General features: G+C 38.2%; 1 protein-coding gene and 1 non-coding gene across 2 annotated transcripts in view; both read right to left on the bottom strand.

Moving 5' to 3' along the window:
• Positions 1-13,927, bottom strand: part of LOC149069215 (potassium voltage-gated channel protein Shaker-like) — a 508,027-nt gene that overhangs the window by 473,759 nt on the left and 20,341 nt on the right. The gene's annotated exons all lie outside the window — the stretch shown is intronic.
• On the bottom strand, positions 11,855-11,928 carry TRNAS-GGA (transfer RNA serine (anticodon GGA)). The gene has a single exon. It is a non-coding gene; the product is annotated as a tRNA-Ser (tRNA).

Here is a 13,927-nt window from a genome sequence, read left to right on the forward strand (position 1 = left end):
GAACAGGTGTGTTTCTCGAGATAAGGGCCCCTCCCGACATGGTTTCCAGGAATCTCCGAATACTTACCACTGCATAAACCAGGATAGCAGGAAAGAGTCAACATTCTTTCCATATAAATTTCAAAATAGCTGTTTCCTGTAATAATCCCGCACGCATAATTCTTTGAATATACAGGGTGGTTGAATATCCAAAGTGGTGTCAAAATATGGTCAGAATGTTTGGAAGTTTTGCTTGAACATTTGTTGAAGCAATAGAATTTCGTTCGGAGAAAAGAAATTCTGTTAAGAAATCCGACCGTAGGAAGAAAATCAAAGCTCCATTACGGTTAAAACTTATGCAAAGGTAATAAATATTTACGAATGACGTAATAAATGTTCAATAGTTAGTCTTTCGTCTTCTGTGAAACAGGCTGAGAACTCTGAAAATACCATGCGCATTCACATCTGAATGTTTCTGTGGATGCAAGGCTGCGCCAAAAATTCGTAAATAATTTGAAAATTCATAAAATTGAGGGAATTGGTAGAATTTGAATGCGGTTTGCGAAAAAAAATTATTCTCCGAAGAGGGACAGAAAATAAAATTAGTTCAAATTTTTGTCGATAGAGTGCGTTTCACGAAAGCGAGTCATTGTTAATTCAACCCGAACCTTTCTTCAATCTCTTCTGTATCCGAAACGTGAAAACTTCAGCCGAGTGTATTCGTGGCTGAGGTAAAATAACTTCACCAATAGTTGTTTATCCACCAAGGTCAACATCACAATGAAAATCTTATTTATGTAAGTGTCAATAACAAGAAAATGCAGAGATGAGTTGTTAATCGTACAGACTGCATCTTACAATACTCTGATTTGCGTATTTCTAGTGATTTGCTTTCGTGAAACACCCTCTATCGACAAAAATTTGAACTGTTTTTCCCTTGTACTAAGAAAGATTCCCCTCCCTTTCGTGAGAATAACTTTTTCCCCAAACATACCGATTCCTTAAGTTTTTAAAATTGTTTAAACTAGAGTTTTAAATTGAAGACGCGTGGGCGTCTAATTGGAGTTCGGGGCCGTATATAGGCCCGATTTCCAATATTTGCCACAATCTCCATTTTTTTTTTCACGTATAAGGGGTCAATAAAGTATTACGTCAGCATCGAAGGGGGAGGGGGGTTTCGGATTTGCTGACTTTTGATGACGGGGGGGTCAGTATTTTGCTGACTTTGACTTTTGCTGACAAAGTTGGGGGTGGGAAGGGGTTTCAAAAATGGCTGAAAATCTGCTCACGTAATATTTGAATGGCCCCTAAGTAGGAATTTCAAAAGTATACTTCTCATCCCGAATATAATATAGATCCCTAATCACATAAAGACTTTAAAAATTAGGTGAAATATTTCGCGGAGCAAAATCAGGAAATCCCCATGGACCGGCCCTGGTCTGCCGCACTAGCAATTGAAAAACACTGCTCTAGATCAACCATGTGTAACGGGTGATTTCGAAATTACTCTGATTACTCCAAACAAGAAATTTTGAAAATAAAAATTGCTTCCTGAATAAAAACAGTCAGTGCTATGTAATTCGGAGTGCTGAACGCGCATCTGACCATAGAAAAAGCGGGATGGGCTCCGGTTTTTTTTATTATAATTGCACATTTAATACACATATAGTAGTACAATACAAATACAGGGTGATTATAAAAAACCTATCCCGACATATGGGCCCCTAACTATCATACCATTCACAGAAACTGAATGACATTTTGGCATAAGGTATTTTGAGGTATGCGCTCAAGAATGATATGGAAAACAACAGTGTCACTCTAACAGTTACGGTTACAGTGAGAAAATTTCGAAAATATCAAATGGCAACACCAAGTTTTTTGTATTGGAATGCGATCTCCATACTGAAAAACACTAAATAGCGTTGGAATGGCACCTGTGGCACGAAAATCCCCGGAGCTAGGCAAGGAAAAAGGACTTTGCCGTGCACCAGAGCATTAATGTTTGTTTCATTCGTCACACCGTTTCTTCGGCTGAGATCCCACAAGGCCTGATTAGTCCTCCACAAGGTCATGTGGAAAATTTGTGAAACACAATAAAATGCTTTATTTTATGCTGCTTCTCTGTCCTTATTGGTTGTCCTCACTTTTAGCCTATCTACCGCCGGTGATTTTCATGCTACAGTTGCCGTTCGAACGCTATTTAGGGTTTTTCACAATGGAGATCACATTCCAATACAAAAAAACTTGGTGTTGCCATTTGATATTTTCGAAATTTTCTCACTGTAGCCGTAACTGTTAGAGTGACACTGTTGTTTTCCATATCATTCTTGAGCGCATACATCAAAATACCTTATGCCAAAATTTCATTCAGTTTCACCCCGTACATTGAAACACAATGAAAAAAAATAGAAAAAATAATGAATATGGGGGAAGAAACATGGCTAAAATATAAATATGAAAAAATCTCGCAAATACATAGAGACACAATGTTTATATACATAAAAATACATCAAACATTGAAGGACAGATCACACCACGCTCAAAGAGAGATTTCAAAGCGTTCCCGAAGAGAGAGGATGGGTGTATCCAGAAACATAAAAACGCAACTAAAATATCAACGTAGGAATACAACACTAATACATAAAAATATATATAAACTATAAACACAAATACATTGCGAAACTATAGTTCATCCACTCTTAACATGTGAAGAATTGAGAACGCTCCATTAAAAAGACCGATAGAACTTTTCCATGGGGATATTCGTGTTCAGCAAGTCAAAATAATTCGACATTGGGTATTTTCATGTTAGATTTTCATTGTTGGACTTTTTTCATGTCGGCAATTTTATTGTTGTCCACAGACACCGCTTGTAAAACACTTTTTTAACACACACTTTGCATAGTCATATCTCCAGAAAAGTCCTGCAGAACTTTTTCATGGTGATATTGGTGTCCGGCAGATCAAAATTATTCGTAGTTGCGTAATTTTATGTCTGATGCATTTCCATTGTTGTCCACAGACCACTCGTGAAGCACTTTTTCCCACACTTTACATGACAATATCTCAGAACCAAGTTCATGGTGATATTCGGGTTCAACGGGTCGGAATTGCACACATTTTCATGCCGGACGCGCAATTTCATTGTTGCCCAGTGTAATAGATATTTGTAAAAGAAAAGACCTCTTTCTTTCCCCCTTCTTCTTAAAAGTGATTCTAAGAAAGTTTCTGAGATTTGTAGGAAATCCAGATTCAGGGAATCATTAAAACGAGGGAAGAATCCTGATTTCACAGGTGCGTTTGCGGGAAGAATATCTTCTCGTACTGTACGTACGCATTTATGCTAAATCACGTGATTTAAAATCGGGAGATACTTCGAATGCCGGAATTGTAAATAAGCCTCGTTTCAGTGGGGGGAGTAAAGATCCGTGCAAAGAATTAAAGGGAGAGAAAGTTTGAATTCTAATTCCGCAGCCATATATTTGTTATCTCTTTCTTTTGAAAAGAGAAGACAATTGTGAGAGAAGGAGAGTGGTTTTCCCTTTTTGTGTGTGTGTGTGTCCTGGAAAACATATTCCAGATAAGGCCAAATATCACATAAGATAGAAATTTCCAGGAACATATATACATTTTTTTCCCTTTTTTTTGCCTAATAACCAACGTCCTAACGACCACAAAAGAAACTAAAAAAATAATTTTTCCTCGTTTGTCCCTAAGTATCCTTCTTCGCGTACTTTTCCGGTTTTTCCCGGCGGAAACAATGTGCAAAAGAAAAGAAAAAAGTAATATACGTATGTTTTACCTCGCATCTGTGTCATAAAAGAGATTTTGGTACTATGTTTGTGTGGAAGTGCTTTATCCGTCCGCGTTACGCAACTGTTGTTTCCTCAAAACGATGAAAATTAAGAACGAAAGAAACGTTTTTTGTTTGGTTTTGTTTTCGTTTTCTATAGAAATAGGGGAAAAAAATATGTGTATGGAATTTTCTCTGATTAAAATGATCTTTCACAAAAGGACGGAATTATTTTCACCAACACGTAAATTTATGCTTCGTGTGTGATTCTTATTACGAAATCCCATTCGAAAGCCCCTCTCGGATGAAACTAATCATCAAAATACAGTCAACGCTCGTTATAACGAATATCCGTTATTGCGACCGTTCAAATTATAACGGCCCATTTGGAAATACCAAATTCTTCCCCCCCCCCCAACCGCCGTATTAAAAAAAATATCCATTTCCTTCTATTTCTCATCCCACAATCCCACATGTTACTTTTTATTTAATACCTCACACACACACACGCGCGCGCGCGCGAACTACAAATACCATCCGGTACAATGCAACGTCCGAACAAAGTGCGGATCCGGAACTTTCGCCCCCGGACGTTTCACCTGCCCTGACCGTATTAGTGGTCATATAAGTGGCGAAGTGAGTGCGCGATTGACTGTATGAGTGAGTGAGTGGCCGCATGTGAATGCGAATGTTGGTGATGGTATGGTTAAGTAAATGACCATATGAAGAATCAAGTGAGTGATTGTATGAGTGAGTGACTATATTAGTGCGCATCACTGACAAAGTGAGGGACGGTGTAAGTGCTGTTGACTGTATGAAAAAGTGAGTGACCGTCACTCCGTGGCAGAGTTACAGATTCCTTTAGGAATCCACAGCACATGTACAGATCACTTAAGTGATCCACTGAACATTTACAGACCATTTAAGTCACTTGGCGCTGTTCCAGATGGCTTAAGTGGCCCGCGGCACATTTACACATCTTGGTCACTCATAGGGTGTTCCATAAATTCGTGAATAGTTGAAAAAAATCATGTAAATTGAAGAAAAAATTGGTACATTTGAATACGGTTTGCGTTTAAGTTATTCTCAAAAAGAGGGATTTCTTTTTGTTACAGAAACCCCAAAAAATTCGTTCAAATTTTTGTCCATAGACGGTGCTGCACGAAAGCCAGTAACTGTAAATATACAAATCAGAGTCCTATAAAATGGAAGGTGTACGATTAATAGCTCAATTCTGAAAAAAAAATTTCCTGTTACTGGCGCTTAAATAAGGTTTTCATTGTGTTGTTGACATCAATGGATGAAACGCTATTGGCGTCACCAAAAGCGAATATCAGTTTTTTCCGACAGATTTTCTGCAATAAGTGCAATCAACCATTCGAGGGGTGAAGAGTATTGTAATGTGCCTTCTCATGGTGCAACTGGGGTAACGCAAATTGTACCATAAGTCATTGCACCGCTTAATCTTTGTTTGGCGCAACATTACCCTGAAGGTCCTTGCACCAATAAAAAGGAAACTCCAATCCAAAGGTGCATATGAACCCAAAAATTGCTGATAGCACATATCACCGCAAATCCGTCAGAGAAATATTATATCTGCTTTTGGTGAAATGCTATGGTACACACTCAAAAGCAGCGCCGTCTTAACACACGGCCCGGGGACCTTAAGAAGAGAGACCTCACAAAAATGAAATCCGGTTGAAATTTTCTAGAATTTACCAGGTAGGACCTCAGAAAAACCACTTGGCCAGGGGGCCCACGATGCTCTTAATATGGCCCTGTCCAAAACCACCCTCTACCACCTTTGCTGTTGCAATTCGACCGCACATTTTTGTGACCAGAAATGCTTGTTTGGGGGGGGGGGGGCGGAGTCTTACGTATCACCTCTTAAAATTCGTACCATGAATTTAGAATCACCCTGTATACGGTTAAAGTTATGTTTGTAATAATAATGTGTATAATACATCCAGAAATGTCATTTCTTTGAACGTCTTTCTCATTTACATAGCAATTATTCAAGTCTGTACCGAGTTCGTGAGAACGGGTGTCGACTATAGTTTGAAAATGGAGGAGAAATATGCAAATTTTACCGAGTGCAACTATAGAATTCAAGTGACGTTCGATAGCGATCGTGATGTCGTTGCTTGAGCGCGCTTTTAAGCTGCAGTTTGTTTGGCAAGAATGATGAAAACGTGGAATATTTACAGATCGCAGAGTAATCAAATTCCCATTCGTTTGATTTCGGGTACTGTTTCGTATCCATTTTCACGTACCATTTCGTCACTGTTTGCCGCGCACTAATGGAAACAAAGCACCATACTGCCCCATCTATGGATCATTTTTGTAACTACAGTAAACTGCAGCTTGTGACCAGAATTTCCGCTATAACGTCAAAAGATTCTCAAAAAAACTGGTTTTTTTTTAAATTAAACTTAAAATGAAACTTATTCTCCCACATTTTCATTGTAAACATAACTCTGAGATACTTTTTATACAGGTTAAACTTGAAGAAAAAGTAGAAACCTTTGTCAGGGGGCTAAGTGATGACCCCTATAAAGGTCTCTTGGAAATATTCTTTTTTAAGTAGCTCTGGGGAACGGGTGGATGAGCATTGAATTGATGAAAAGGGCGCCGAAGGTTGGGAATAGGTTTAGAACCCCTGTTCTATATATCATGAATTTCGTATTTCTGTGATTTTAACTGTTTTCGCTAATTCCACAGCTCAATTTGGTGCCTTGAGTCATACTGTAGTTGCCCGCTGAAATTCCTGGCCGGACTGATGCTGAAAGGTTCCCAGCATGGTCTATCCAACTGCTTGAATCCCGTTGGGGACAGAACCGGGACTCTGGTCCGGTGTGTGTTCAAATGATCTAAAACAGTGGTTTTTTTTACATTTTCGCAACTGCGAACCGATGAAAAAATTTTATTTGGGGGAAAATGGGCGAAATAATTTTTGAACCGGTAAAGTAAATGAATGATAGAAATAATTTACGAATGGATCAAAAAACGTCAAAACCCTAAACAGGTAAAATAGTTGGCGGTCCAAAAAAATCACCGGAGAAATAATATGAGGGCCCTAACAAAGTAATAAATGGGAGAAATTACTTGTGGACCGGTAAAAAATGGTATTAAGTAATTGACAGATCCGCAAAATAAAAATACTGTAACTAAGAAAAATGATTGTCAGACCCGCAAAAAATGAATACCGTAAATAGAAGTAATAATTGGCCCACCGGCAAAACATAAATATATGGAAAAAATAATCTGCGGACCGGCAAAAATAAATACCGTAACTAGAAGAAATGATTTAAAGAACAGCGAAAAATAAATAAGTGAGAAATAACTTTTGGGGATCCGCAAGAAATAAATACTGCAAATAGCAAAAAATAACCATTCGAACCGGCAAGAAAATGAATAATAAATAGGAGAAACGATCGGCAGAACTGGTAAAAAAACATAAATGTTAATTTTAATTCGCAGACCAAGACAAAAATAAAAACCAAACTTTAAAGTTAATTCTTTTTTTTACAAGATTAAACAAATTACAAAATACAAATTGTAATATAAACATAAATTACACAACGACACAAGATACACGCATATATTACACGCACTCCCCAAGGGTAAGGTCGGTAAGGTCCTCCCAGTAGACCTATATGATTTTTTTGTTTCCTTCATCAAAACAGCTCCTTTATGTATTAAATGTATTTTACTATATTTATATATATTTTTAGCATGCATTGGACAATAACTAATTTCAAATCACTGCATTTATATCTGTGTTTTTGATCATATTAAAGATATTATATTTTGCATTTCTATTACTAATTTGTGATTATTAGTGTAAATGAAGTTCATTATTTTTGGGGCGATGCAAAACTAAAACTTTTTTGAAATAATGTTTCGCTTTACTTTTAGGCACTTGATAAATATTTCTCTATATCTATATATACAACCTCTGACAATAAAGTTCGGTGAATGAAGTCAGAACGGCCGATCTGCCAACACTGGCGAAGCAAAACGCTGCAAATGCGTAGCGGCAGGTGTTGACCATCTGCCGCCACCGTTGTTCAGTTGAGCGTCGTTTGTGTTCCGTGAAAGACTTGTTTTACAAAGTGCTTGTTTAGTGCGTTGGTTCTTAACTGAGAACAGGAAAATCCAGAAGGAATTTCTATCCGAGGGAACGACGATGAATGTTGCAAGGTTCATTGAAATTTTGACCCGTTTCATGAAACGTCTACGCAGGGTACGACCTCAGTACGCACAACAAGGTTCATGGTTTCTCGTTCACGACAATGCTCGCCCTCACACAGCCAATTATCGTCAAACAGTTCCTGGCAAAAAAGGGGGTGGTGCAAATTGAACATCCACCATACTCGCCAGATGAGGCTCAATCCTCCAGACTTCTTCCTATTCCCACGACTCAAACTCGCTTTGAGAGGAAAGAGATTTGACGATATTCCTGACATCCAACGAAACGTGACGAGGCTTTTGAACTCCATCCCAAAAGAAGACTTCTTGCAAAGTTTCCAGGACATGTATAGGAGATCTCAGCGATGCATAGTAATGGGAGGTGACTATTTCGAAGGACAGTATAAGGTAACTTTCGTTAACATTTCATCTACGCTAATGTTACAGGACTATTCACCGAACTTTATTGTCAGAGGTTGTATATTCGAGGTTCTATTTTCATTCTTTACCAACCATTCTTCATTTCTGATGATGAATTTAAAAATTCTGTACATGTAGTTCTGTCTCAATGTCAATATGTGGCACTGTATTTTTTTTTTTTTTTTTTTTTGTTATCTATTGGAACATTTATTAATTTTCTTAATTTATTGTAAAGATATTGTCTAAATTTTCTAGCCTAGGAACAAGGCAGAGGAAAGAATGAGGAACAGGAAGACACAAGGGCCATGGCTCTGAATAAGGATTTATATATTGAGTAAGAACCACCCCAGAATAATCAATAAGTGAAATATTATAATAATAGAAGTTTTTAAAAGGATCTCGAAGCTGGGAGAAAATTTTCCGCAGAACAACGAATTTTTCAGAGGCGAAAAGATAAATGGTTTTACATGTTTCGAATAATGAATCGTTTCTTACTTTATAAGTGAATTTATTTGTCTGAAATAATTCGTGGTGTCATTATTTCCTAAATAAAATTACTCAGCGATATAATCCGAAAAAATACACTCCCAATTTTTTTTTCCGATATCAGGAAAATCCAGCATCAAATTTTCTCGTACGTAAGTCCAACTTCGGAGCGAAAAAAAAAAAAAAGTATAAATTTGGATTCCTACCTTCTCTTAAAAAAGAAAATCTGGGAAATTTTTCCTTCATTGGTTGAAACCAGATTTAAAAGAGAGAGATAGATAAGAGAATATATCCAGGAAATTCGAATCCGGAAAATTTTGATTTTTTTTCCCCCTTCTCATGGGGATTTTCTTTCATTTGCGATCTCAGCGGGTTTTTTTCTTTTTTTTAAAAAACTTTAAATTCCTTCCGAAAAATCGATTGATTTCTATGTAGATCAATAACTATTCAACGTACACTGGAGTGCAAAAATTAAGGACGAGGCTGAAAAAAATTGAGTTCGAGTACTCTTTATGGGTGAAAGCAAATTTAGTCTGACTAGCGATTGTGGAAAGCATGCACATCTGAAGAGAGCGGGGAACACGCAATAACCCCTCCAACATCATCGAAAGGAACTGTTTTCAAGGTGGCGGCGTTCTTGTTTGGGGAGGTATCATGCTTGGTACACGTACATCTTCCAAGGTGATTCGGTGACTGGTGCCCGCTGTTGTTCTACGTCCTCACGTTCATCTTTTTAGAGGCGCTGTTGGGTCCTCAGTTCCTCTTCACGGACGACAACGCTACACCTCATCGTACAGTGGCTGTCGCAGAGCTGTTGGAGAGTGAAGATATCCAATGCATCGATTGGCCGGCAAGGTCCCCGGATCTAAACCCAACTGAACACGTGTGGGACACTCTAGGGCAGGGGTTCTCAACCGGTGCTGTGCGGAGCCCCAAGGGCTCCAGGTGCACCTCCCAGGGGCTCCGCGGTGACTCGAGGAAAATAATATGAATCAGTAAATATGACAGATAAATAAATAAAAGAGGCCTACAAGGTTCTGCCATAAATATTATGTACGAAATAGGGATCCGCGAGTCAAACTAGGGCAATGTTTCTCAACCTTTCTGAACCCAAGGACCAGTATAATTTATTTATTTATTTATCGTGATTGTCCGAAACAATTGGACAGAGCACTTGTGTCCCGTATTAAGGGACATTTCTGTATCTTTAATGGTTCTGGATTTCTTTTTATACATTTTTCCCGTTTTTCCAATGATGTTTATTCAAATTTACAATGTTCACTAAAACCGTTAATAAGCAGAGCTTTTATAACTTATGATAATTTTGGTTATAAATAAAAATATTCATCTCACATTGTCAAGTTGAACTGTTTTTTTTCCCTGAATTTTTCAGCAATTTTGACTACAATTAGGGATTTTGCTGGCAACGTTTTTTAATTGGTTACGTCCCGTATTTTACAGTAATCGGGTAATTTGAATGTTTTTTTTCGCCATCAATTTTTTGTTTACTGCCTGTGTGCCGCCTACGCCATCGTCGCCGACCACCTCTGGTCCGCGGCCCATAGGTTGAGAAATGCTGCTCCAAGGAGACGTTTGGCAGCACTTCACAAGCCTCCAGCAACGATTCCGTAACTGCGATTGCCTCTACAACAGGAATGGGCAGTAATGCCTCAACAGCTCGTTGGCAACCTTTCTACTCAGCATGGGCAGATAATGTAAATCCTGCATAGCAGTCAGGGGTGATCATATCCCCTGCTAAAGGCTGGATTTTCCTAATCAAGATACTGTTCAGCAAGGGTGTTCAACCTTTTAGAGAGTGCGAGCCCCTTCATCGATTTGAAAACGTGTCGCGTGCCACTCACTTAGGTGATCTGGAACTGTGGAGTGGGTCGTTAAGTGATTCCTAAGGAGAGAGAGTTTTGAAATTAATGAAAATTCAGAATTTATGAGACATAATTTTCCGAATTTATAAAAGTATTCAATACGTTTGAGGTCCCTTGTTTGATTCAGGGCCCTCGAGCCAAACACAAGGATCTCAACAGTGGCATCATAGCTGGACCGCACAAGCATTCACAGTATTTTATACCACCATTTCTGAGCACCCCTCCTCCAAGGGATTCATTCATAAATTCCTCTATAGAATAATACTCCGACTTACGTCACCCTGCATTTACGCCGTCTTGCTTTAAAAATCGTATGGTATTAGCTGCGAATATGCGAACTAATTTGAATTAATAAATCTAGTTTTCTCCTTAATTTGATCTCTAAAAATCATACCTCGATCTATATGCGACTAAGAATGGTATGTAATATAAATATTGCATTCAGAAATATGCAATTTTTTGCAAGTGACTTCTCAGAGCGGGGTCTAAATTTCAATAGTTTCAACTTTTAGCATATGGAGACTGTATAAAATGTTTATTTTTTATGTATATGTTACGGTACATGTGATATATATATATATAAATCGGTTGTTATACATAAAAACCAGTTATTATGCATACTTACCAATCGTCTTGGTAAGTTTGATAAATTTATCAATTATATTATTTACCGTTGAATATGCATAATAACCCCCCCCCCCCCAAGTGTCGTTGTTAAATTTGATAAAGACCTGATATTTATCGCTTTTATCTGTGCATAATACCCTAGGGCAGCGGTTCTCAACATTTTCTGACACGCGGAGCCCTTTTCAGTGTATAATTTCTATGGCGGAGCCCTGTTTAACTAGAGGAGGCCTTTTTATTATATTATTTATATGGCAGTACCCTTTAGGCCTCTTTTTTTTGTTTGTTTATCAAATTTATTGATTTATTTCATTATTCTCGAGTGACCGCTGAGCCCCTGGGAATTGCACAAGGAGCCCCAAGGGCTCCGCGGAGCACCGGTTGAGAACCGCTACCCTAGGGTAATTGGAGAATACGAAGGTTTTTAACAACTGGCTGTTGCGAAGATATATTTCGGAAAGAGAGAAAATCCAACTGCCCCTGCGGGGAATCGAACCCACGTCCTTTCACTTTCCGGGTGAACGCCCTAGACCACTAGACTACAGAGGCACAGAATCTCTCAATCTTTCCTTGGAGCTCGTGTACACTGAAAGGGACCGTACATGGACGGCTGGACCAGCCTCAGACCAAGCTCACAACTGTTGACGTTTCTGTGCCTCTGTAGTCTAGTGCGTTCATCCGGAAAGTGAAAGGACGTGGGTTCGGTTCCCCGCAGGAGCAGTTGAATTTTCTCTCTTTCCAAAATATATCTTCGCAACAGCCAGTTGTTAAATCCTTCGTATGGTAGCGGAGAGTGACGTCATCCTTGTATAATTGGAGAATAGCATATGAAAAAATTCCAAATGAGTCTAGTATGTGGGATGAATATAGTCCGACTCCGATATAATGATAACAAATTTTACGATCGTATCCCGATGATAATGGTACAATACATGTATGAATTATCCTGTACAGTATGTGTCATACAGTACGATTGATAATGTATATCATATAGTACGATTTATCTTGTTTAACAACGACGCGATGCTTTTATACTATGCATAATCACCAGCGAAAGTGTTAAATATAGGGAAATTCATCAAACTTAACAAAATGCTCGGAGATTATGCATAATAACCGGATTTATCACATTAACCGTAACATATAAAACCCCGTCAAACAAATTTTTAAATTTCCATTAACGGTTGAATAAAGTCAACGATTGTGCAGAGATATCTGTTGTGCAAATAATTTGGAACAGCCTTTGCATATCTTTTTAATTTAACCTCCTTGTAGCCAGCGTCTAAATCCTTTAGACTCACAAAATCCATTCGGAAGGTACAAATCACAGTTGCGCGCGTAAATGGAATAATTCCGCACACCCTCTCATGATAAAGTTTCTCTCGTGCACACAATAACTTCCGATACGTTTAGTTTAACGATCTTTATTGTAAAAAAAAAAATCATTATTATCTCGTCTCTGATTCATTGATCGATTTTCCATAAAAATCAGTGGCGTAATTAATCTTATCTTCGATTGCAGCGAATAAAAAAACTGGACAAAACGGTGACTCTTATCATCTCGGCAGTATTTCTTACAATGTCTTTTTATATCCTTCTTTTTCTTGTGTGTGAGCCCCTCTTAAACATCGAGGAATCGACAACAAAACAACGAGTCCCGGCCAGATGACGTTCGTTGTAGTAGTAGTAGTAGTAGAGAAAAATCCCGGTTTTTTTTTATGTAGCGACGCCACTAAATCACCGGGAGCCCCTCTCCAATTTGATCGAAGACGAAATACCGGGAACCGGCCCTGGAGAAGGATATAAAAAAACATTGAAGGTTCCCTTTTGGGTTGAATTTATGGATTTCCCAAGAAAATACAAGGAGTTTTTCCCCTCTTTTTTTCCCCCGCTTCTTAAATCATTTTTCGGGCCTCATATATATATTGGCCATAAGTGACGACAGCTGTTACGACAATATATCGGACAATACCTGAGATAAAAAGGGAATGTTCTCGAGACAATCGAATCCCTTCAATTTTTTTCCGTATTGTTATATAACAAGCTTTTCCCTTGAAGACATTTTATTCACGATCGAGCTATTGTTCCCTATTTGTTTTTTTTTTTTCTTCTTGACCAATCAACGGCTAGATTAAAGTAGCGAAAATGATTAGTGGAGGCTGGGACTGGGAATTAATCCCCACCGACAAGAAAACGGTCCCTAGGGTACGCCTCGTTTTGCAAAATTACCCCTGATTCTACTCATTCAAATATACACAAAAATATATTTTTTTAAAAAATCCGGCGGGAATGTTGTAGGTAGGTCAAAAAAAAAAATTGTGACCATTGATATTTCGAACACCAATACAGGCCGAGAAAGACTTCAAAAATCTGCCAACCCTAAAATGTCAGTGGCGTCATTCGAACGACACCGGACAACACACGATCAATGGGAAAAAAATTATCAAAGGCAAGTGAAGTTGCCAAATTTTTTACAGGCAAAAGAAATTCAAAAGCAAGTAAAGTTTTTTATTTTTCGTCGACTGAAAAATTTTTTTATCCATTAATT

Source organism: Pholcus phalangioides, unplaced genomic scaffold (genome assembly GCF_987345545.1).
Source record: "Pholcus phalangioides strain wild (caught in Gottingen) unplaced genomic scaffold, Ppha-v1.0 ptg000024l_1, whole genome shotgun sequence".
NCBI classification, from domain to species: domain Eukaryota; kingdom Metazoa; phylum Arthropoda; class Arachnida; order Araneae; family Pholcidae; genus Pholcus; species Pholcus phalangioides.